The 26077-nt window shown below is 43.4% G+C and overlaps 1 protein-coding gene across 10 annotated transcripts in view; it reads left to right on the forward strand.

Moving 5' to 3' along the window:
* The window catches only part of KAZN (kazrin, periplakin interacting protein), a 970648-nt gene that overhangs the window by 545575 nt on the left and 398996 nt on the right, over positions 1-26077 (forward strand). The gene's annotated exons all lie outside the window — the stretch shown is intronic.

Consider the following 26077-nt stretch of genomic DNA (forward strand, 5'->3'; position numbering starts at 1 on the left):
TGCTCCAGGGAGTGATTCGTTGTTCTTATCATCCAGAAGGCCGTGCATTGAATAAACAGCTGTACATTGAGAGTCTGTCCTTTTCTTTCCCCTTCTTAGAACTGAAAACGAAGTCCCTTACGTACAAGTCTTACTCTCGCACCAATAGCTTCCTTCCCAGCCTCTGCTTCTTCTTCTTCTCCCTACATCCCATCCTTCTCCTATGCTTAGTATTAGTTTTAGGCTATTTCCTCTTGTGCCCATCTTCCCAGCTTGATCTTTATCGCTTCCTCTCCTAACTTCAGCCTCTCCGTTGTATTCACGTTTTCAGATTGTATTAAAAGCAGTCACATAAGATATTACGTTGTTCCTTGCTGAGTACCAAGACACCTCCAATCACCATCTGGAGAATGCTTTATGAACCATATATATTTCTTTTACAGTTTTATATGGTTCTGTGCTAGTGTATTGCTGGTTTTATTGCTCTCTAAATAAAACATGCTAAAACTTTTCAAATAAAAAAAATAAAACCTCATTATGGCTGTGAAAATGATTGTAAAAAAGTCCAATTCCTATCCACCATTTGTTCTAATGAATTGCAGTGCAAAGCTATCTACCTAAGTGCTATCACACCTGCTTAATCAATATGTTAGGAGAACCACCCAAGCCCTGGTCCTATCCATTGCTGACAGTGGAACCCACTACTCTCTGACCTTCTTATCACCACCCAGGTATTACCTGAGACAGTTTTCAGGCTAAAAGGAAGGTAACTATCTCTCTCTTCCTCACAGAGACCTACATTGACTTCACTACCAGCGTTTGTGTGTAAACAAATGTGTCTAGCAGCCATAAACACAAAGAGATATAACTTATATTACCATTAAAGAGCCACCACTTTTGCCATCAAAGCCGTAAGAGTTACTCCCTTGCAAGCTTCGAAGACCAGAAATGTTTTAAAAAGTACAAACTAGAAGGTACATGTCACCCATTAGCAAAGTCTGAATGACTCTTATGTCTTCCCCTCACCCCCAAAAAGATCAGTGAGGAGGTTTGGTTTAGCTTTTTATATATTTGCATTGATGACATTTCCCCCCAATCAGTAGCTTTTCTAGAGCTGACACCGTGCTGATTAATTTTAATGTATACAACAGACCTCCCGTGGGTAGCAGACCCGATTAGATAAATTACTACTTCAACTATTGTTGGAGGAATTTCTCAGAACCGAGTAATGGATTTGCATTATTCCATTAGTTGGAGTGCACTTGGTATGCCAAAGTAGGTGTTGGACGGTTCCGCTTTTTATATATCCATAGCTCTATACAGATTTTAAATTATTCTTTTGTATTATAATTGCATTTATATAGCGCTTACTACCCCTGCCGAAGTGTTGAAATGATGTTCGGAGAGTAGCATGCTACTCCAGAACCAAAAAAAGGGTTAGTGGTGAATTTGTCTAGGGAAATATGAAATTAATTTGAGCGGTGGACATGTTAGTCTGTTATTTGGATTGAAAAGGATAGTGGAGGGGTGGAAGAGGGTAGGGTTTGCATTTATATAGTGCTTGCTACCCCTGATGAGGTGTTGAAGCACATTGAGAAGCTGCCCCTAGGTTAATAATGGTACTAAACTGCAGGTCATTCGTTGTGGATCTGCACATGTGCTTCACGTGGTGCAGTTTTTCAAGTTATGAACAAAGCTGTATCCCGAGCGTGAAGGGTTACATTCCTAAGAGAGGCCTTGTTTGTATGGCCCAGTAGTTCTCCTCTTTAAACTGATTATTTGTGACATTCCATACAAAGTGTGACACTGTGTGAATCAAAACCATTCAGAAAAGTCACTGTAAGGATAAGTATCGGAAATTACCCTACTGAAGAGCTTCAAGTGCCACTTTATGCTCAAATTTACTTGCACTGAATGAGTGCTGCTCACTGATGGCATAATGCATTTGAATTTAAAGTTACCTGCATCTGCTGAGAGTGGGAACCACCCACCATCAGCCTTGTAACACAGTGCACACTGTCCAAAGGTTTAACCACGACAACCATTAATCTTTACTTGATTCCTTACCTGTCCTGGCTGCAGACATTGGTAGCAGCTAAATGCTGAGTTTCAGACGCTTTCACTGGGTGCTTTAAGTGGGATGAAAAAACTGGAGGGACGGGTTCTCTAAAAAGGACGTGGCAACCCTGGTAAAGTGGTGTGACCAACATAATTATGGGCATGGCCTAAATCATGAAAACTAGAATCGTGTGCTTAAGAAATTCATAATATCGCATTCAGCAAATGGTAATAAAATAGCAAAAAGGTATATTTATTTACCATAAAAACAAGAAAGGGTATACAAATCTAGGAATCTAAATGATGCATTAAGATACCTTTATGGTTAACTGGCAACCGTGCTGGGGTGCTTGTTCTCTCTGATTAGAGCTACATTGATGGTAGCCTGTTCTGAGTCAAGCTGCCTTTCCTGGTAAACTATTATTCGGTGCAATGTCCTACGCTTTCTGAAGCCTTCCTTGTTCGATTTCCAGCCCTCACATTCGATTACAGTTGCATCTTCAAGAGCAATCGGTTTTTGTTTAGGGTCGGTAGCTATTCGCTAGCAACAGGCTTCATGGATCAGCTAAGGGCATTATCAAAGCACTTATCTGGGAGCAAGCTAGGGCAAAATTAAGGTCTAGCTGTAATTTCTGGTTCAACTGTTTGGTCCTACTTTGGACAAACTGGAATTACATGCTAAGTGGTAATCAAACTGACATTATGAGATTGATGAGCAATTGATTTTATTATCTGAGATGTGAGACCCGACTTAGATAATCTTGGAAGAAAGAAAATTGGCATTAGGTTCTGCTCATTGTCTTTAGGATAAAAGTCCAATATGTTTTTATTATAGTTTCAAATATCAACATATTTAATTAGATTACTGTTACTGTAAATAAAGCATGCACAAACAGGCTCGTCGCCTTCCTCACCACCTCCACCCCTTCTGTAGCCTCTCCTCCATATCCTCTCGGACCCCAGACCTCCTGCCCAATAATGGCATTTAGTCCCAATTGCTGTGAAAATGGGGCCTTTGCCGTGTTTTCTTCTGCAGTGGGTGGGGGTGGAATGGAAGAAGGCAAATGTGGAGGGGGAGGGAGGAGTATGAATAGGCAAACGAGACAAGGAGAACAAATGGTCCACACAGCCCTGTATTTGTGGGAGACATGGCAGTAGAAAGAGGGTTCTGCGTTCGCCCAGTGATTTGCATCAGAGAAATAAATGTTTTAGGATAGACAAAGTAAATATATTGAGAAATGCCAGCTTTTGTGGAAATGGTCGGAAGTTTCCGCCTTAAATAGGCTAAGTTGGTGCTACTCATCAACACTTTTCTGATGGTTCAAATGCACATAGGCTTCTCACTCCAATACTTATCCCTAGTCCCAGTGTATTGTCCTTTGTCAATCTTACCTAAATATATAGTTTATTAGATAAACAAAGTGTCATTAGAAGCATAACACTAAAATACAGCGACTGCTCAACAAGAGAAAACAAACTTTTTCATTTTTGTTAATATTCAACAGGCTAAGACATAGTTGCCAAACTAAAACCTATCATAAAAATATTTGTTGTGGCCTCTGGCTGCCCTTTGAGCACAAATAGAGCAAGGAGGAGACCATGGCCAAAATCATCAGACACACATTTTTGTCATTCCTGTTTATTTGTATTCCCATTACTGGATTTCGAGGACCATGGTTTTCACAACCATAATCAAATGGGGTGTGCAATGCTTATTATACTCTGGTTATAAGGAGAACTTGATTCTCTCAGTCTGTATTTGCTTTCTTTTCACGTTAAGTGGGCAGATCCATAGAACTGCAGCAGCACTTTTTGTAAAAGTAATGAAAGTCACATTAAAATGCACAGGGACCCCAAAATAGCACTCTCCGATAGAAGACAGAATCTAGTCCTGTCCCTTCCAGAGTTTGCCCAAGGATGATTCTAGTTGAGTTGTTAACACCACCACATCCAGCAGGAAAGGCCAGGTTCACAGGATATCACAGGGGACAGCTTCAGGAGGCTCCAAAGTTACTCTAGCCACCTTACTCTAACCAAGAGAAAGGCAGGGTCAGATTGGGATCAAAAATAGGCCGGGGCAATCTCAAAAAAGTGGGCCACATTAGAAGAGCACGACCTTGGTGAAATGTGGGGTAAATTAAGCATTTTAGAGCTTGTGGGGTCCGTATCATTTGTCAAAACTGAAAATACCACAGAGGTAAAATCTGAATACTTATAGCAGTGTCAACAACTTGTACAATCTAGTGTGATACCTACTCCCATTCAACTGCATCTTTGAGTCATACTATCACATAATACACTAGCCCCTCATTCATTGCACATTAGTCTGTCTCAGACGCCGCAGTGCTGTAAAGTAGTGTGTCAGCCGCGGTCACCACCTGCTTAGTTCACACAGACTCAGTGCGCGCAGGTTGTCGAGGCACGAATGGGTTATAATGGATTTTATTGCAGTGATGCTGACCACCACATTCAAATGCGTTAGTCTAACGCGTGATGCATGGTACTTGGCAGGGCTGCTGCAACTAGTGATTTCCCATGTTAGGCGGCACTATGTATGTCGAGTACTTCCTTTGAGAAAACCTATCTGGGAAGCAATGGTGTGCTGACCAACCAAGGGCCCTACAGTACAATTCAGATAATTTTTATATAAGGCGTGTACCAGGTGAGGGCTACCTTGTGTGTGATGGGCAGTGCTCCTTGAGAGGTAGGTCTCCAGCTACTTCCTGAACTGCAGGAGGATTGAAGGCGTTCTGACGTCAAAATAGTGCCAAATGTGAAGAATATATAATATAATAGAATATGTGCAGATACAAATATGTATTGTAAAATGTGGGCAGAAGGGCAACCATTTTTCATTAACACTAGACACTGTAATTCCTTGTGCAGGCACAAGGTGGTTGGACGGGTGCCTTTTATGTAAATGTAGTGTACTTGTATAGCGCACGAATCGACCCCAGCTGGGGTATCTCGGCGCTTGTACGAATACCGCTGTGGAAACCTTCCTGGCTTTTCCCTGTGAAGTGCCCACTCCTGGGCACCCCAAGGTGAAGCCAGGCATCGTAGCATTGTTGGAGCCATTGTGGAGATTAAGCAAGCTATTTCCCAGAGTTGCAGAGTGGGACCCATGATTAGAATAGGCACCGAGGCGAGAATTATCAGGTCCGAGGAAATTGAGCCCAAGACCCGCCGAGGCGGGAATTGAACCCTGGTCCCGGGCCAGTCCTCTGCATCAGGGTCTGCCGCTCTAACCATTGAGCCACACTTCTCTACAGCTATGGCGTTTAAGGTACGCTGTAATAAGAATTTCTAATGAGAAAAGTGTTTACAAAATGTAGTGGTCAAAGTAACTGATATCAAAGAGAAAAAATGGAGTAAAAATGTATAAAGATCACCTCATTGAATGTAGTCCTTTTAGAAGGATGATAGCTATTTTATGGAGATGGGATTGGGAAGCTAACTTGCATCGGTGTCTGCGCCCTACGTGGATAGGACATGGATGTTACAAGGGTGGCGACGGGGTACAAGCAGCATCATAAACAGTACAAGCACTTGTTTCCTTGGAAAGGGAACTGGGTGGAACAGACCTCGTGTTGCTTCCTCCATACTGTGCATTCACGGCAACGAAAGAGGTGGTAAGCTCCAGATCTTTTGAATTTTAATTGAGGCTTGGACTCCCATGTTGTTCTTCAGTGGGTTAAAAGGATGCCCTCAGCAATTAACGTCGGCTCCGATCACTTCTCTCACTGACTGAAAGTGGGAACTTAGGCAACGGGCGGGCAGGCCGATGAGCACTCGTAATGCCACTCTGTGAGAAGCACGTGCAAATTCCCTGCAGGTGGCACACTGATGAGAATTCAGTCACTCGCCCGCCATCCTCTTACCCATTGTCATTGTGAGAATGTAGGGGGAGTTTTGCACTTTGCTGTTGTCCAAGCATGGGAATTGTAAAGCTTGAGTTTATCCTTACTGGGCAGTTACAGCGGGGGCGTGGGAGTCTGATGGGTATGGTATATGCAATTTAAATGTATAATACACCTGAGTACGTAAATGACAGTATTATATTCAGCTTTGTAACAGAAACAACTCAATGGTTTATATTTTGTTTCAGCCCTATGCCAGTCCTAATCCATTGCTGTCTTCTCATACAGGAAAGGAGTCAAAGAGCACAATAATTACATTAATAGACTAAAAGATTACATAAATCTAGTAGAATGCAATCTGCACTGGGTATACACATCTTGCTGTACATATCCCAACTGCATTGACAAGTATTATTCTCCTCATAATCCAACCAAATCCCTCTTCTTCAAAGACCACCTGTAGGTCATGAAAGTCTTTGGTCCACACAGTTCTTATTTGGTTACCTCATATATTATGTAATATTCAAAAGTCAATTTTGAAATGGTGTGACTAGACTGAGTGTTTCTGCTGCATGAATATCGCTTCAGCGTGTGTAGTGAAACATATCTTGAAATGCAAGTACTCTTTCCTCACCTGTCGCCCTCCACTTGTCATGAACGATACCTGTATGGATTTCTTTACTTTTAAGCCTTCCATACCCTCCATACTTGTACTGAGGGCATGGAAGATTATGCACAAATTTAATAATAGATTTACATAGTTTGCTTTCCTCCAAAAGTTGATATAAACTAAAGTGGAAAACAGCCCTCCCCCTCTAACTTTTAATTTTAAGTGATTTAATGAAATTCCACACAGACCATGAGATAAAATAACTTGCTGAGTTTAAAAAAAATAAAGACAGTGACAAGACCAATTTGCTTACGATATAAGGATTTCACTTTTTCGACAAAATCCATTTTTGTTTTAGCATTTTTTTTATTTAGGATAAATAATTTCTGTCATAAACTTACACTCACGCCCACTTTAAATAGCAGTGAGGCTCTCCCATTATCTTTTCAGAACTGTTCAACTTTTCTTCGACCAGCATTTTGCTATGAAGACTATTGTTGTGCCGTATTATTTACCCCCAGAAAAACCTTAGCAAACCCAGAGTGTTCTGAAGAGGCCCATGTTCACTTTTTTTCACCATGAATCAAACATTAAATGGGGGTGCACAGGTTTGCTTAGGAGTCAAAAATAGTTACATGTGCAATTCGCGTTTGTGTGACATTTCCGCAGGCGGACTTTTTCACCTGGAGAAAATCTACTAGTGTACATTTTACTCATTGGATTGCTGAAGGATGTCGAGGACTCAGACATCTTTGTATTCCTGGGCTTGTGTGACACGCCCATGAAAGTCAGAAATGTGTTCCAAATATAGTAATCCTGTGAGAGAAATATTTTAATTTTAAAACCTTAGCTTTGAGCCATTGTTACATTGTGCCAAGAAGTTAGGAAAAATGCTGTTGAGTACGTGCAGCTTAATTTGCCTTTTAAAAATGTATGTATTCATTTGCGATGCTGAGATATTCTATTGCTGACAGGTTTTTACATGCAAAACCTGTACCTTGACACTCGAGGCTAATTATGTGCTTTGCAGCAATACTGGTTATTGAAACATTTATGAAAAGTGAATAATGTGCAACATTTTGCATTATATTAGTCTGCTGCTCTTAAACTAGCATGGACAAGCTAGGCCTTTAATTTTTGTCTTGTGACAGCACTTTTCATTTCACTTACCTTTGTGTGATTTTAGATTTTTTGGTTTCCATGATGCACTAGCAAAAGATATCCTGGGTAATGTGGCCAATTGCATCTACGGGCATATAATGAAATAGGGTTTTCACATGCAATCAAAATTTCTGTGTGGAAAGCCATTTTCTCCTGCTGAGGCAAATGCTATTTGGCCAGACCTTCCTAGAGGCGTGATTGAAGGTGAAGTGTGAAAAAGGTAATAAAATGGTGTCAAGAACTGGAAAAGTTAATAGAAAATGCTTAGCCCACTGCCAAATCAGAGCTTTGAGTGTTAGCCAAAGATTGTTCACGTGTTTTGCTTGGCCTGAAAATTCACAGAAATCTACTCACAACCACACCAGGTAAGAGTGAGTTCATACGAGGAACTCCTCTATATTTGAAAGAGGTACAGAAGGACTGTTTTCTTTTTTTCTTTTAAATGACTTTTCTCAGAGTTGACTAAATAAAAGGGCTTGGCCTGCAACAGTACTATATGGCTGCAGTTTTCTATTTCGTCATTTAGCCCCAGGGTTTTAAGTGTCCAGTGCTCTCCCAGCATGGGTTAAGATTGCATTTCAAAAGTTATTACCGGCCCAAGACCACGTCATTTGAGGTGGCTAGCCAAATTTATACTGCACACCAAGCAAGTAGAACTAGACCAGTGATTGGCCAGATCACCCTTTACCCTACTTGTTCTCATGGTTTTGAAGTAAGGGAGAGGGAGGGGGGAGTGTTACTTGTATGGGGGTGTAAGCAGGCACAGAGGTAAAGATGCTGGCTTGGAACACCTGTTTGAAGGGAATCCTGCAGAAGAAGAGAGGAGCTGCTGCCTGCAGTTGAAAGACTGTACTTTTGGGCTCTGACTCATCCTTGCTGAGTGGAAGGTGGAAGAGTCAAGGGGGCAGCACTTAAAAGCTGGGCAACAGCGAAGTGAAAAAAACTATGTGTGTTTATTCTGGTACAAAGTAGTCCACGCATAGAGACCCCCGCACATAACAAACTGGAGTATCCAGCTGCCAAAGCATTGAAGATTCTAGAACGTCTGGAATCTCCCAATGGCAGGACTTTAAAACCAACATTTCAACAAATCACACAAACAAAGGGAAACCGCACAACAATATACCCAAGTACAAGGCATTGGAACTACGGGTGCAACACATCCCCTCCTTAAAATAAAAACAAAAGAAAATATTTCAATCCATTAGAAACGTTGGTCATCACATAATAAAATGAAAAACAAAATGATGTTCTTTGAAATAAAATAATAATTTTCTAAATTAAAAAAAAGGGTATAACCTGCATTTCAAGCTTGCATAAATGTTGCAAAAGGCTGCTTAAAAAAACAAAAAACTGTTTTGTTTATTTTAATTTAACCAGGTGGTAAGGAGGCCACGAGTCACGAACAGTGATTCGAGGCATACTGGTCTCGTTACATTAGTCATGCTAGCATGACCACCTTCATGCTCCCCACTGGGCTACAGAATAAAATCATCATTCAATTGCAGATCTACAATGACATCTCCACAGTCGGCGATAAAGCCCTAAAAAGGCTGCTTTGATAGAGCTTGTGGGGCGCAGGTAAAATCTACATCTATGAATATTTCCATGTGTGAAGGCTACATCTAAGAACACATGCATATGTGAAGGCCTGTTTGGAACTAAATAAAAAGGAAAATTGTATATTGTGGATAAATAACAGGACTGTACATCATTGAATTTGGGGTGCACAGGAATATTGTATAATTGTTTTCATGCATTCCTGAGAAAAGTAGCGTGTGGTGGCTACCTTATTTCCTTGGTAGCACCAGAAACATGTGTTGAATCCTAAAGTGGGCATGCACAGGATTTGCGTGTATATACAACCAAGCCACAGTTCTAAATGTACGCAGGTAAAGAATATTCCAATGCAGATGTAGCATATATTCATAAAAATCTTAGGACCTTTGACAAAGATTGTTTGAATTTAGGTACTCTTTAATATGCAATTTCACACTGAAAGCATTTATAACTTTAAAGAAGACTCCATCCCCATAAATGTGTACGCACAAAGCATCAGAGTAATAGACTCAAGAAGTGGGTAGTTGCCTGTTGAAATATATTCTGACCGTCATTATTTGGCTGTACCTCATCATGTTGAGAGGTGAATTTTTTGTTGTTGCTTTCAACATAGCCAGATTCATAATAAAACACACATGGTACTTACTGATGCTCCGACATTCATCAAACTGGCCAAGCACTTGAATATAATGTAACTATGAGAACTGGGAGTGCCGCAAGCATTACAGAATGAGGCAAAATCTCCCACCTTTGATTATCCACATTGGTATAGGTTGTGTTTGACCCATTTTTAGGTCTCGTGCCTAGCGTTGCACTGAGCAGCAGTGCTTTGCGCAGCGAGAGTCCTTTTGTCCGGGGTTCAGAAATGGACCCTGGAATTGTACATGCTTGTGTGTGTGTTTTTACTTTTGTGGCCTGCTATTGGCCTTTGCGTGCGTGTTTGTTTTAAAGATAGCACACAATAGGCCAAAGGCGGGCACATAGCCTATTGGTGTCTATTACGCGCATTCCTGCCATATGGTTTCAATTATCGTGCCCAGACACGGTCGCGATAATTGAAACCATATGGCTCGCTGTGGCCCGTGCGCTCGCACCACTCGCAGCTTTCTATGTTTCCAAAAGCGATCGCTTTCAGTTTCACGATCACTTTACTTGTTCTCTTTGCCTCTCCCTCTCTTTCTCGTTATTGCTCTCTGCCTCTGTTTGTTTGTTACTTTTTCTATTGTTCTTTCACTCTCTCTTTTTCTATCGGCTTCTTTTGCTGTCTCTCAAAAAGAACCTATTCTCTTATTTTCTCTCGCGCTCCTTTCTCTGTGTCTCGAGTCCTAGCCTCTCTCATGTTCTCTCATCTGTATTTGTATAAATCCCGTTCTAACCCCCTGGCACCGTTATCCGTACACCACGAGTGTTCTTACCCAGCTTGCCCCTGGACTCATCCAGCTTCTGAATTTGGTTCTCCAGGAAGAGTATGGGCACTCCGAAGGCCAGCACCCCAAGCAGCTGCAACTTAGGCGGCATCATGATCCGTAGGAGCCCCATGAGGGCGAGATCTCAACACAGCATCGCCTAGGCAAGGGAGACACCATGGTTAGGAGAGCGGATATACCGGCGGCAGAAGAGGGCCCAGGAATAACAGATGTTAAGTGGCACGTAGGAGCCTCAGTCAAGCACACCTGCAGCTACTGCGCATCCATGACACTAAGATGGGCAGTACTAGCAGCAACTTAGCGCCGTCACTTTTCTGGTCAGCTCCGTCTCCACTAGTTGCTAAGCAAAGTGGCTGGTAAGCCCCGTCTTTTGAGGTAGTGATTGTGGTTACTGCTGTATTCACATATGACGTTTGTTTACATGTGTTTTTCCCATAGTAGTGAGGGTGAAGGGAACCCACTGGTGTCAGCAGTTGGCGGTATGTTGTGGTCACCACTCACCTTCGATTTGGGGGCTACGCAGGGTAAGCGTGCATAGCGGCCCAGAGTCTGTAGTCCCTCAGGCCTGATCGTTGAGTATGCCCTTGAAGACCACTTGCAGCCTGACCGCCACTCCTCTCAACTCACTAGGAAGAATTCAACGGTAGCTGTCACCGGAAGGGAGTGCTGGTGTCATTGTTGTGGCCCTTGTGAATCTGCCTCTAAAGACTCCGTGGTTAGGGCAGTAGATCACACTGTCACAGTGTCTCACTTACTTGCTGCATTGGGTGAAAGGACCTTTATCACCCCACCCCCGCAAAGGTATAACTCCGCCTCCTGACATCCTGTTATGTGGCCCCTATAATAGCCCTTGTACATGTCCTGTGTTGCCTGTATCACTTCATCCAGGGCTCAGCTACACCCCCTCTCCTCAAACATTTCTTATCAGGCCCAGTCTGTTCCCACCTCGGGTCCACTCTGCAGCCCACCCGCCAGTCTGCCGTGGGCGGCTTTAAGTCCGTATGGGTCCCACAGACTAATACTAGCAATGTTGATGTGGTGGGCTATACCGGGTTGCTCTGCACAGGTATTGAGGTGCTCTCTCTCCGAGGACAGCGAGTGGTGTTCATCGATGCAGCAGAGCAGGAAGGAGGGGCCCCATACAGGGCAGCGAGTGCCCTACAGAGGCCGGAGTACCTCTCCGCTGCCCTGCGGAAACAGATCGCGCATCCGGCCCCAATTTACTGCCCACCCCGTTCTGTCTCTGCGCTAGGCCGCCCTGCCTTCCCTGGGATCAGGTAAGTCTTTCCGCGGCCCGTTTGGCCAGTCGATGCTGGGGGCTGTTATGGCCGATCTCTCATGGAGGTGACTGACTATTGTCTCAAGGGGTATTTATTGGTAGACAGCGCTGTGGTAAATCAAAGGAGGGAGGGGTCTCCGTGCAGTGGCAAGTGCCTCACAACTGATCGCAGTCCAGGACACCCCCGTCACTTTCACCTGTCGAGGCGGTTGCACTGTAGCTCTCCGCTTACCGACCGCAGCGCTTGTCTGCATTGTCAGGCAGTTCCGTGATGGGCACCACTGGATTTGGGTGTGCACTGGTCTAGCCAGTGTGTGCCACAGCCAGGGCACAGGTCCTAAAAAGCATTTGCCATGCAATAGGTATCGTATTTACGCAAGTTTAAGCTATTGGCATTGTAAATAACAATGCCTTTTATTTAGGTTTTAAAAACGGAAACAGAAATAAAAGGCATTATCATTTGCAATGTCAATAGCTCAAACTTGCGTAAATGCGAGACCTGTTGCATTGCAAATGCTTATTTTCCTTGTACTTATTTAGTATTAATGCAGCATTTATTTTTCTGCTATTCCATCACTTGTTTTCATCTGCTTCTTCTTGTATCTCTTGGGTTTGCTCAATTTTTGGTTTCCATAAATACACTTGAAACTGTGCCATTTCCAACTTGTGGAAAAATGAAATACATTCCATCATCAACACTTGCATCTGAATAATGATTGTGTACAGCCCAGTAGTCATCAGCACTTTTGAGGAGCGGGTGTGCAGGTTGTGAATGACAATTATTTATTGGAAATCTGTAAGGTGTCAAGATCCCCAGTGTTGGCTGATCGCGGTTTAGAAATCTAATTCAAACATATAAATTATTAATGAATAATGACATTAGCCTTAGGCTATCAATTTGTGATATACTGAATAAACTGCCTCAACTAATTTAGAAGCTCAAGATCATATAAATATTAAAAGTTGCTGCATTCTTGGGAAGTAAGGCAACACTAAACAAATACACAGATTTATAAATGTAATGAACATGGGAAAAACCTCTTTAATACATATAGCTGTAGATCTAAATATATTTATTTCTTTGCTGTTTCAAAAATGCACTCTTTTTTTTATTAATTTGCATAACATATATAGTGTACAAATAAGTAACAAATCCGAATTATTTGTTATAATTGGATACAAACTTATAGAGCCCCAGTTAAATCTTCTCATTAACATTGCTTATTTATCAATACTTTTCCGATCATTTTTTCAGCAATAATAATGGGGAGCATCCGAAAAGAGGCAGGGAGCAGGAACAGTTGGAAGAGAGATAGCTGGACGAATGAGGGAAAGGAGAGTGAATCGGCAATCCACATTTTCATTTATAATTAATGTCCCAGTATTTTCCCAACGTACAGTATCTCTGTGTGCTTCCCAGTAAAGTTGATAATTTAAATTATACTCTTTTCTACCAACATACACAACTCAATGTTGGTTTTCCATTCCAGTGGTGTTGGAGTGTTTCTGCTACCCTATTTCGTTTTGTTAATCGCTCTGTACCACCACTGTACCACCACCATTCCTAAATTACAGACAATTCTAGTGTTTTTGGGAGGGGTATCTTCTGGCCATATTCCCAGTATAAAGAGTTTGGGGTTTGCACTTGTGTTATACTGGTCCCATACAGTCTGCCACTCCTGTCTGGAACTTCTCTAATAGTGTGATAGAAGGGTCCTAAGTGCCCACTTCCTGTTAAACATGCATACTTTCTGGCCCTTCCAAACCTCATCATTTGCACTCTGATATAGTAGACTCTTTGGAAAATGTTCGTCTATAGCTAGCAAAATTCTCTCTCTAGCGTTTTGAACTGCTTTCGCCCACTCTTAGTCTTCTTGTGAAGATCCCCCTCCAACCTCTCCCAAAGTTTGATAAGTGGGGTGCATTAATGGTTATAGTTTCCTGTATTAGGCATCTGTTTTTTTCCCCAAGGTTCGGGGCAATACCCTGTTTTCTTTTGGTGCAATTTTTCAGAATTATTACGGTCAAATTCTGTTAGATGCTCTTAAGATGATTACATGCTCTTGTGTGCCTTCCACCAAAGTTGCAATGCCTATTAGATCTAATTTGTTGAATCCTTTAAGTTGCATGATCTTTTGGTAAATATTGTCATACATCAGTGATTGCCCTACATCAGTAGGGTGTTGTGTCAAAGTATTTTTAGAACTCAATGCTACAGTTGTCGGACTGAGGTCAGAAAGTTTGGTTTATTTATTTATTTAGTGTTTTATACAGCGCAAACATGACCCGTTAGGGTATCGGAGCGCTTTACAGGGATAACAGGTTGTATACAAGTATGAAATAGTCAAAGAAAGGAAGGGAAACATTTGGGGAATAACGGGGTGTATACAATGTTCAGATCATAATGCAGAGAAATCCAGCAAATACATTTGTGGGAGTACAAGGTCAGTACACGATGGATAGCAGCCAGTCAATCCAAACTCTAGCGGCAACAAAAATAAGCAAAGCCACTGAGCTTTGGGTGCAATGCATGATTTATGGGAGAAAGTTACCCATTAGGAAGGTTTTGGCTTTCTTTTTAAATATTTACAGAGAGGGAATTTTTCTGATGAAAGACGGCAGCGAGTTCCAGATTCTTGGTGCAGCCCCAGAGAAAGCACAATTGTACGTTTTTTCCCTTTCAGAAGTGGGGTGGCTGTAGCACACAGTCTCTGGCGGACCTGGAGTTTCTGGCTCAGCCAGAAACCATGATTTTCTGGGTGAGTTATGCAGGGGATTTCGTGTGTAGGGCTTTGTGGGTGATACATGCCAGTTTGAGTTGAATTCTGGCTTCAAGAGAAAGCTAGTTCATCGCCTTTAGATGCAGCGAGATGTAGTTGAATTTTTTTCAGCCTTTTAGGAGTCTGGCGGCAGCGCTGAGGCAAACTTTTAGGGGGGCCATGGAGATCGTGGGCAGGCCTGAAAAGGTTGAGCATCCATATTCGATTCTGGAGATAACTAATGCCTAGACTGCCATTTTTAAGTCCGAGGCATCAAGGAAAGCTTTTAGTTTCCTGAGGTAGCTCAGGTGAAACCTGGCAGTTTTAGCCATCGAGTTGATGTGGTTGCGCATATTCAGGATGCTGTCTAGGATTATTCCGAGAGATTTGGCAGATTCCACTATGGTCGGTGTGCAGTTTAGTGCTGTGATCGACTTGGTCCCTTCCTGGATGTCAGTGTTACTTTTAGGGGGGGAGATTAGAAGGAACTCCATTTTTTGTGCATTTAGTTTGAGATAGTTGCAGGCAAGCCATTCAACAGTCAGCTTTAGGGCCTCATTCAAAGAGTAGATCTCTAGATATGAGATTTTGATGTAGATCTGGGTATCATCGGCATACATGTGGAAGGAGAAGTTGGCGGTACGTAGTAATTCAGCTAACGGTTCAAGGTAGAGATTGAAGAGGTTGGGGAAAAAGTTGATCCTTGGAGAACGCCAATCGTTATTGGGGCAGGAGCAGATAGATTACTAAGAATTTCTGGGTGCGGTTCCCGAGGAAGGATCTAAACCATTTGAGAACAATTCCCTTTACTCCCATCCTGAATTTGAGGTGTTCGCGTAGTTTCTCTTAGTTGACTGTCGAATGCCGATAAATCCAGTAGAATTAGGAGATCTGTTTTGCCTTGGTCAAGGGCTTGAAGAGCACCATCCACAATATGGAGAATAGTAGTTTCCTTGCTGTGCCCAGGACTGAACCTGGATTGGAATTTGTAAAGCAGATTGAAGTTGGTGATATGATGGCTCAGTTGAAGTTGCACACATTTCTCCAGAGCTTTCGCGAGAAGTGGGATATTGGGCTTAAATTGTCTGGAGTAGCAGGATTCAATGTTTTTTTTAAAAGATGGGGACGACTTGACCGGCTTTTAGATAGTCCGGTATGAACCCTTGTAGTAGGGAAGCATAGATTATTGTAGTCCAAATGGGAATGATAAATTGGAAGGTTGCGGCCACGCAGCTGGAGGGGAGTGGGTCATTAAAGTGGTTTTTCGGATTTAAGGAGGATAGAATTTTCAAGATGGAATGGCTGTCGTATAACTTGAAGTTGGACCAGTGCGCTTAGTTCTTAGGTGTTGTCTTAGGGGGAAGAGAGGAGAGATGGGGACCCGGCAGGAAGAGGTCGGATGTTGGTGGCGGAATTAAGTTCTTTTCCTAGGGAGGTGGCGCACGACCAAGATGGGCGCACGTCAGTGAGGCTCTGGACACTTGGCAGCATACTATTTAATTTATCCTCCTTTAACCTGCATACAAAATTGCTAAAAAAACAATGCCACTTTACCCTGTGGAGCTATGTGAAAAAAATCGCCGGCCTGCGATCCCGATTGGAACTCCCAGGACCAGGTTTGAGCAAGCGCAGGATGCGGGAGCTGCCCTACCTGCGCCGCTACGCAAACCCAGGGATTACTTATGGCTGTGGACCCAGCCGCGGTCCTTACATCGCCACTTCACCTCTACTCCTGCTGGCGGCCTGTGGACACTGAGGTGGGCTGCCTCTCTGCTGTCACCTGTAACACATACACAGCCCTCGGATAGATGCAGCGGCGATAGCGGCACTTGCTCCTTACTGCACATCCCGGCCGCTGGAAGGGTGAAGACGCGCATCCACGTCTCCGGATTCCCTCCGGAACCATGATGAGGGCCTGAGCTATCCTACATCGGCGAACATCCGCTGCGACCCTCACGCCATCTGTCTCACCGCTAAAGCTACAAGTTGTGGTGGTAAGTGGGAAGAGAAGTGCTACCCTTACTGCAGCATTCCTGGTTTTCCGCGATGACGCAGGGGGACACCGCAACACTAACAGATGCCCCTACTACACACCACTATCTGGCGGCGAGATATCGGCTCCCGCGCCACCACATTGCGGAGACTGCTGAATGTCGCTAGGCCTCACCGGCCCATAATCTAAAGCAGCCTGTTGTACATGGTGCCTACTTGCCACACCGGCTGCGTCACCTGCTCCTCAGCCTGCAGCACCCCTGTATGTGGCGCCATCCTCTAACAATAGGCGCTGTGGCGGCTGAGAGCTGTCTGTGGGCCTGCAGCATAACTGAGACCTCCTGACACCGCTGCTGGTGGGCCGTCTCTCTCTACTGCCGGCCATTTGGGGCCGCTCTCCCTTTGTTCTGTGAGGTTAAGGATGCTTTTCAATTAATGAACGGAGTTATGCATGCTCTGAGCTATGTTGGTTGCTCTGAGGTTCAGAGTTTCAAGGTCCATAAGTGAAGGTTAAACTTGTGGGAAGGCGACCAGTGGGTCAGGACTTGTTCTGCTGGCATGGTTGGGTAGCCTGGTATAGATATATATCCACAAGCAGTTCCTTCCGGGATCCCGGGCCTGTTGTCAGGTGGTTAGTTGAGCCGGCGTAACAAAAAACGGACCTTTAACCACACAACTGAATTTGAATGTAGCGAACACTCGAGTAGTTGTTTGGTACATGTTGAATACCCAGTAGTTTTTTGTTTTCTCAACACCTTTGGCGCCGGTTGACGAATCTTTGCGAAATTTTCAAAAGTAGTGGCCCGCTCCGGTGAGCTCCTGTCTTGAAAGTTCCATAGGAAACTTTAGACAAAGCTACAGCCAGAACTGCTGTATGGAATTACACCAAATTTGGCAAAAGGGTAGCCCTTGGTTCAGAACATGCCTTTTTTGTTAAATGGTGTGAACCGAGTCACAAGAAAACAGTAAAAACAAAGGTGTAAAACAAGAAAAGGGGGCAGGGTAGAAACTCCCTGGCCCCCCAGGCCTGCTCAGGGGGTCCCACAAGGACCCACAGGGCCAAAGAAAGCATTTTTTAAAAATATTTTAGGTGGAAATCGCATAGGGGTCGCGACTCCCGCCGTTTAAAAAAAAAATTTAAATGAAGTGCGGGCTCCCGAGCCCCTCCCACATGCCCCGGGGACCACCACCTCCCCAGGGCTTCAAACACGTTGGGAGGGGGTCCGTGCTGCCCCCCTCCTGGAGCCCTCGATGACTCTGGGAACGCACCCCCCAAGGCCGGCTCCTGCAGTGTCCCGCGGTGCCCAACCCGGGAACACTGCTGTTTGCTATAACAGGGTGGGAGTCGTGCGGCTCCCGCCCCACCATAGCAGGCTCTAATTTGGATTTTCGAAGCTAGAGCAGGTTTCCTGCTCTCACTTCCAAAATCCAAAGCAGATTGCTTTTCCACACGGGGAGCTGCATGTTAGCAGCTCCCCGTGTGGAAAAGCAATGCCGGCTCCTGCAGGAAGCGGGGAGCCGGCAGGGACCGTGGGGGCATTGGGGCTCCCCCCACGGTCCCCAGCGGAGTGGCCAGGCCTCGGGGGATGTGGTCCCCGGGGCCAATAGAGGCCCCAGGAGGTGGCCACGCAGCCCCCTTCTTAAAAAAATATGTATATATTTGTGGCCATGCCCCGGAGGATGGGGTCCCCGAGGCCTAAGTTGGCCACTGTAGGGTGGGGGCCCACGCGGCCCCCTTCCTGTTTAGATTATTTCTTTAAAAAAAAAAACAGGGGTCAGGCCCTGGGGGGTGGGGTCCACAGGACCCAAAAACATTTAAAAAGGGGGACAACACAGCCCCCTTCTGAAAAATATATAGATATTTTTTAAAAGACTGGCATAGTGCCGGAGGCCCTGCCCCCTCCCAGTAACACTCTGCAAACGCGCCCTGTGGCGCATTTTAAGTTGGGGAATTCATTCATTTTCAATATGGAGGGTCCCTGGGGGCCAACTAGCCCACCAGGTACCTTCAGAAAGCACCACAGGGCTGCGCTGCAGAGAGGTGCTTTGAGGCCATGCCCCTTTTTACTCCTCTCAGCAACGCAGCTCTGTGGCGCCTACTGGAGGTACCTGGTGGGCTAGTTTGACGCCATGGACCCTCAGGACTCAAGGGGATTTAGTCCCCCTATTTAGAACGCACCAGGGGGCGCGTTTGCACAGTGGAGCAGGGAGGGAGCGTGGCCTGATTTAACAAGTGTGCAAACTTGCCCTGTAGCACGTTTTAAGTTGGGGGATTGCGTCCCATTGAATCCTAAGGGTCCCTGGGGGCCAACTAGCCCACCAGGTACCTCCAATAAGTGCCAGGGAGCTGCGTTGCAGAGTGGTGGTCCAAGGCCAAGCCCCCTTATTACACCACTCTGCAACACAGCTCTGTGGCGCTTACTGGAGGTAGTTGATGGGCTAGTTGGCCATCAGGGACCCTCAGGATTCAAGGGGACTTAATCCCCGAACTTAAAACGCGCCACTTTGTGGCGAGAATAGGCTTTATAAGGGCAAAGATGGCCAGCTTTATAACAGAAGCGAGCGTCATTCCATAGATGTCAACATTAGGCCAAGAATTACCACCATTTTGCAGGTTGGTCCACTTCATAAATGGTCTCCGCATGCTGAAGGTCAACAGAGGTCATTGATGATGCAAGGTGCCAAGGGGCAAATAGCCAACAAAGCTTGTGCTGTTAAGTTGAAGGAACACCTTGCCAGGCCCACTCAGTCCTACATAAAGGTGTACACAAACTCAGATAACGTATACTCCCGCAAAAATTCAAGGCCATTTTTTTTTAACTCGCCGCTTCTCTATCTGCGAACTCCTCCCCCTTCTAATCCCAAATTCTTACCCTCGCTCCCCTTTTGTAAATCTCTGCTTTAGCTGAATCCCACATTCCACAATGTGTGAGAACATTGTAAGTGAGAGTGTGTGGCCTGCAACACGGCAAACTTACTGTTGACACTGATGTACACTTCTCTGAAGTAATGTTTTCCAATACTGAACACTTTATCTGAAAGATGATTAATGTACTTAAAGTTCATATCCGTAGGATAATCTGCATTGTGCACTGTATGAATACTGGTACAGTCTGAAAACATTTGGTGTGCTAAGATCCTTTAGATTCCGTGTTCTTCTTGCCCGGGCATTTTTCCATCTTCTACAAAGACAGCTGTTCTGCTGAAATATCACTCAACAAACAAGGAGTTTGTTACTGTACCCACTAGAAACTGTGATTCAAGAAATATAGCGATGACTGCTTAGGCTGTGGAATAGCAATTCCACATATTCAACTATTCCCAAAGTAATAACCCTGAAGCTGCTGACACTTGCTGCTCTTTTCCTGTTCAGTGGTAAATGGTGTGTGAAAAATTGTCCGTCATAAATGAGATTCTACCACTATTTCTAAGAATGGTATGGGGAAAATGATTCTGTATGCGAAACCCTGCTGGTCGTAGTTTCGCAACTGACAGATACTGCATATAGTCATGGGTGATTGGTTGTGCCATCCATGTGTTATTTTGATAGTGTAGAGAGGAGTCAATTCTTTAGTCTAGTCTGTGATACAGAAGGCAATGGTTCTAGTAACTGTGTACCCATCATTCATGCCCAATTACTTATCTGTGATCTGATACTCCTAGCTTGCAATGGATCTAGGAACTGTGTTTACTCATTGTCCGTGCCCAATTAGATAGCCAGAATTGAGAGAAATTAGATTGCTCCATAGTTTGCACAAGGTAGCATCAATTGGACGTCCGACTCTTTGGTTGGTGAATTTAGTGGAGGCCATCTGGCAGCGGTTTCCTACCATGTGTGCAACAATCTTTGTTTCCCAGTGGGCTAGACTGTACGCTCCCTAAACCGCAGCTTAATTGGGATTATTATCCTATCATGAAGAGGTGATAGAGAAGTGACAGGATTTGATTGATTTTTTGTTGTATAATAATCAAGCGTTTTTATTTTTTTATCAATAGGTTTATTGTAAATAAACATGCACAATGTGTGTTTTGTGTGGACTAAACATTTCTGTTTTATGAAATATCTGAGTAGAAGGCTGTAATATGGGTTCAGGAATTCTAGTTGGACTGAACCAACAAAGCATAAACATCTTTGTAGTTTTCATGATTACGTTTAATGAAACATATGTGATCCATTTATTATATTGGCCAGCATTGGTTAATTCATTTTAGAATCCCTAATTTTGTTTCTCTGCATAATAAGGTGCATTTTCCATGCATCAGGAATCAGCATTTCTTTCAGACGTTAATAAGGAATTTCAGTGCTTAATTTGAGCCGGTGGTTGCAGGTGGGCCATACCGGCACTTATTTTTCCTCAACAGCCTTTGAGCACAGAGAGAAAAACCCATAAGGGGAAAAGAAGGAGGAATAGAAAGACAGAAATACAGTGACAAAAGCAGAAAGCAGGGATGGAAAAGAACCTGCAAAAGAGGCCGTGAGTGTCTAGTGGGCGATAAAGGAGGTATTCAGTAGAATCAAGACTATCCTGCACCACATATGGGCTTTTGAGCAAGACTTTGGGCACCAGCAGTTATTTGTTTACAAATTAAGACATTTGAATATGCATTTTGTGCTTTAATGGTGTAGTAATCTTTAATCAAGATAGATCCGATTATAGCGATTGCATAGTAAGCCGGAGCTCTGAAGATACTACTAGGTGACATGTTAATGCTCTACAAAACACCTACACTATATCAATTCTGTGATGTACAAATATTTTGTTAGAAACATTTGGGCTAAAGATACTGCTCCTTCTGTTCTTTGAAGAAGGCAGGTAACACCTTATTGTTTTACAGTCCTGCATTTGTTTGTTCACAACATCAATTATATGAGTGACTAGTGTTGTTTCCATGGCAACCCGTCCAATGTATGCTTCTGCCAGTCATATTAGCTGTTGTTCTGAGACATGCATCTGAGAGGTACAGAGATGAGGAGAATAGGGCAGGAGAACATGTAGTGTATGTTGGTAAAAGTACATACCACTGAACTGGCATATTGGACGCCCCCTGGTTCGCCTCACCTGCTGACAGGTTTTTGCAGGCCAATTTGAGTTAAATCATGAGTAGCCTTCTGTATTCTTGCTCATTTCTTTCCTAACGAAAATGTTAACGTCCTGTATTCCATGCTGTACTCTTACAACAGTTTATAATAACTCCGTTTTTTTGTATTTAATGTGGATTTATGCGATAACAGCGGTTATGTGGTGGCAGTTTAGGTACATAGAAAAGGATTGCAGTTAGTATGGAGCGTTCTAAAAAAGAAAACGTTCGCTCATTAAGCTGTTTAATTGAAAACAATGAATAATTGTGTGACTTAAAAAAACATGCTGAAAATGTGGTCATTTTTCAGAAATTATTGAATAAAGTTCGATGTTAAATAAGTGTTTTAAGGGCTGGTCCATTCCACTGCTTTTTGATAACCACTAGCTATGTGAATGAGACTCAGTTAGACTCATTGTATGTAAATATATTTTATCCAGATGTTCTTAAAATCTGGTATGCACCCGACCTTCTGGAACTATGCTTGACACTTGTAGCCAGATTGATGACTGAGTGAATTTGTGGGCTCTTCAGAGTACGTGGACCCCCACACTCCAGGTCATTATGGACACTGTCTCCATGCCTGAACTTTTCACCTACTATTGGTTTCAGGTGTGTTAATTTGTTCAATATAGGCAAAACAAGAGTACAACACCCCCTTTACACTATTTACAAAAATGTTCAGGAACCGAAACCGTGTCCCTCATGACCCCGAAGCAAGGTGGTCACCCCCCCCTCAGATTCCATTAACATGTCATGATATTTCAGTGGGTTTTGTGCATCACACTGAACTCCTTCTGGCATGATGTAACCCTCACCACTAATCTTATCTCCAAGACTGAATTTAGAGCATACCCTTTAGACTAGCGCAGTTGTTCACGTGAAGGGTCCGGTAGTGGTACTTTTGCATCCTTACTTTTTCACATAAATGCTCATACACTCTTTATGGCCACTAGACAACATGACCATTGCCATACCAAAACTCAATGGTATATATTTTAAGTCCTGGCAAGAGAGGCCAGTGTCTGGCCCTGATATGAAACTTGATTAATCCTTGTTTCTAAGTGCACTGACTACCTTTGCAGAAGTTCTCTAAGGCCTTGAATCTTTCATCAGTTATTTGCACTCTACATCAAGGAAAATGTCTGCACATTGCAACTTTAAATGTAGACGTTTTCTGCTACCTTTTGTCATCCTCTTCATGAAGAGTTTTTCAAAAGTAAGGCGTCACTTTGTGGAGGTTATTAGAGAACATTAACCTATCTGTGAGAGACCACACTAGAATCATGAGTTACCCGGCCGCCTGTAAATTCTTTGAACTTAGTTTTCCCTGAAGTTAAAAATCATGTCCTTCCAGGTTGTCCAGCACTCAGCAGCAAGACTGGTAGTTAGTAAAAAGATATGCCAAGATGCAGGATTGACTAAGACCTAGGCAATCTTTGATTATCAACATGAATAAGGGTGGTATGCACTCCATATTTTACAAAAGTTCATCCAATACGAACATCCTCTTGTGTTTATTGCGTGCTGAACTAGGTAGTGCCTTGCCCTGAATGCACTGAATTAAGTACATTGTAGTGGGGAGCGCAGAATCTACGCTCCACTCCCAGACGCACTGCGTTATCTGGATACAAGATCCAACCAACTGCTCGCCATTTCGCTTTCAATAATCTACTATTTTAATCCAAAGTTTTCCAGAATATTCTTCTTCTCGTTTGCATATCCACATCCATAACATAATGCATTTTTGGAAACTTCTCATATTCCCGTGTGTCCATCCGGACTTCTTCGAAAATAAGATCCAAATGCAACCAGTAGTTCAGAGCAGCAATTCTTTATTACACATCCAATGCATTTCGGGCTGTGCCACCAGCCCTTCGTCAGGGGTCACTGCAAATTAACCAATTCAGGAAAACCCATCAGTATCATTTTATAGCATTTTGAACATTATACACTTAATTTAACATTTCGGCTTAGTGTTATTCGCTTTTACATTCAAAACGTGACTAAAAAATATAGTTTAAAAAAATCTGTTAGCGTGCCTAATCCCCACACAAACCTAAACCAAACGCATATTTCGAACCACGTTTCCTTGATTCAATAGTACCAAAATCTCTGCACACAATAAGCTCTCCGACATCCTGTAACACCCTTCTGTTTGAATCACATTTCTAATCCATCCTTGATTACTTAACTCGTACTCAACTCTAAGCACATGCAAGTTCAACCCCTCCTTTCGCTTACCATCTCTAACCTACTTCTTTCTCACCCACCCGATATTGCAGTGTTCTCATTCTTTTACAAACTCCATGCACCTAACCTTTCTGTGAACTCGTGCTCCTACCTACTATGTGACCCAGCTTAATGCATACCTGCTTACTCCATTTTCTTCCTCTAGCCGCTCGGCATACGCCTGCATCGGCCCAGTAATTAATGCGTGTCGAGCGCTCCCTTTCAGTCCTACTTTTAAAACGTGCGTGCTCCGCCTCCTTGTATGGGAGCCTAACAGATCACCTTAACCTCTTATTACCTAACTTTAAACTACAATACCCATCATGCACCTATATAACCAAAGAATAAATAAACACTCGTGCACACGATGAACAACACATTGCATTTCATGCTTGTTATGATAATGTCCTGGATTTCCTGCATGGTATGCATTAAGCTGGGTCACATAGTAGGTAGGAGCACGAGTTCACAGAAAGGTGACCCAGCTTAATGCATACCATGCAGGAAATCCAGGACATTATCATAACAAGCATGAAGTACGAGTTCACAGAAAGGATGTCGGAGAGCTTATTGTGTGCAGAGATTTTGGTACTATTGAATCAAGGAAACGTGGTTCGAAATATGCGTTTGGTTTAGGTTTGTGTGGGGATTAGGCACGCTAACAGATTTTTTAAACTATATTTTTTAGTCACATTTTGAATGTAAAAGCGAATAACACTAAGCCGAAATGTTAAATTAAGTGTATAATGTTCAAAATGCTATAAAATGATACTGATGGATTTTCCTGAATTGGTTAATTTGCAGTGACCCCTGACGAAGGGCTGGTGGCTGGTGCCGAAATGCATTGGGTGTGTAATAAAGAATTGCTGCTCTGAACTACTGGTTGCATTTGGATCTTATTTTCGAAGAAGTCCGGATGGACACACGGGAATATGAGAAGTTTCCAAAAATGCATTATGTTATGGATGTGGATATGCAAACGAGAAAAAGAATATTCTGGAAAACTTTGGATTAAAATAGTAGATTATTGAAAGCGAAATGGCGAGCAGTTGGTTGGATCTTGTATCCAGATAACGCAGTGCGTCTGGGAGTGGAGCGTAGATTCTGCGCTCCCCACTACAATAATCTTTGATTATCGACAGGTATTCTTGCTCGCTCCTATTTTCAGAAGGGTGGTCACGCCCAAGGTCACTTGCAGCGCTCAGCGAGTAATAATATCCTACGATGTATACAGTTTCCTAACTGTGAGTGTGTGCATTGCTTATTGAGTCATCCCAATTGAATACCCAATCGATTGTTTGTCTTCATATCGGTTATGCTATCTTCTCAAAGAAAATAAAGACCTTTCTGTTCTAGGCCTGTTCTAGGCCTGTTGATTGCCCTTCTTGTTCTCCACCCCGATGTGCCTGACCTCTGTCCTTGTGTAACTGTTGGGTTTACATTGAGTCCATTTAGACAATTTAGTCCAGCTCTTGAGCAATACACAATGCTTAATTTGTGGCGTTGGTTGCAGTTGGTGGGTCCCAGTACTTAGTTGTGGGGACAGGAAAGAGTAAAAGAATAAGTAGGCGAAAGATTGGATAACCATGACATAGGGGAAAAAATACTCTGCAGGGGTGAATGAATGTACAGATGTGTTGGGCGGTGGAAGGAGGAGGCATGAGGTGGAATCAAGACAAGGCTGCCATGGTATTCAGTACCCTTGGCATCCAGCAATGATGATGTTGGGCACCTCAGAAAACACTTTCGACCACAGAACACTAAAAACCTCCAAATCTCTACATGTCAAGCATCAGTTCTGGGACACTGAACTACTTATCCCCTTTTTTCAAAAGGAAAATGTTGTAATCTTCCTTCCCTTTTTTCTACCTCCTGTTTTTGTATGTTCCTCCTTGTTTTCCCCCCTCCCATTTGGTACGTTCCGCCAGAGCTTGCCTTAGAATGTTGGCATCCCTCTGGTTGTCTTGGATAGTGGGTGACGGAATAAAGTCTATTTTTACTCACCTCTGCTTCAGAGTCTCTACTTTTATAACACTGGCGACGAGGATGGGATTGACGAGTATATTCAGATAATTATCAAA

This window comes from Lissotriton helveticus, chromosome 5_1, assembly GCF_964261635.1.
Source record: "Lissotriton helveticus chromosome 5_1, aLisHel1.1, whole genome shotgun sequence".
Taxonomy (NCBI): domain Eukaryota; kingdom Metazoa; phylum Chordata; class Amphibia; order Caudata; family Salamandridae; genus Lissotriton; species Lissotriton helveticus.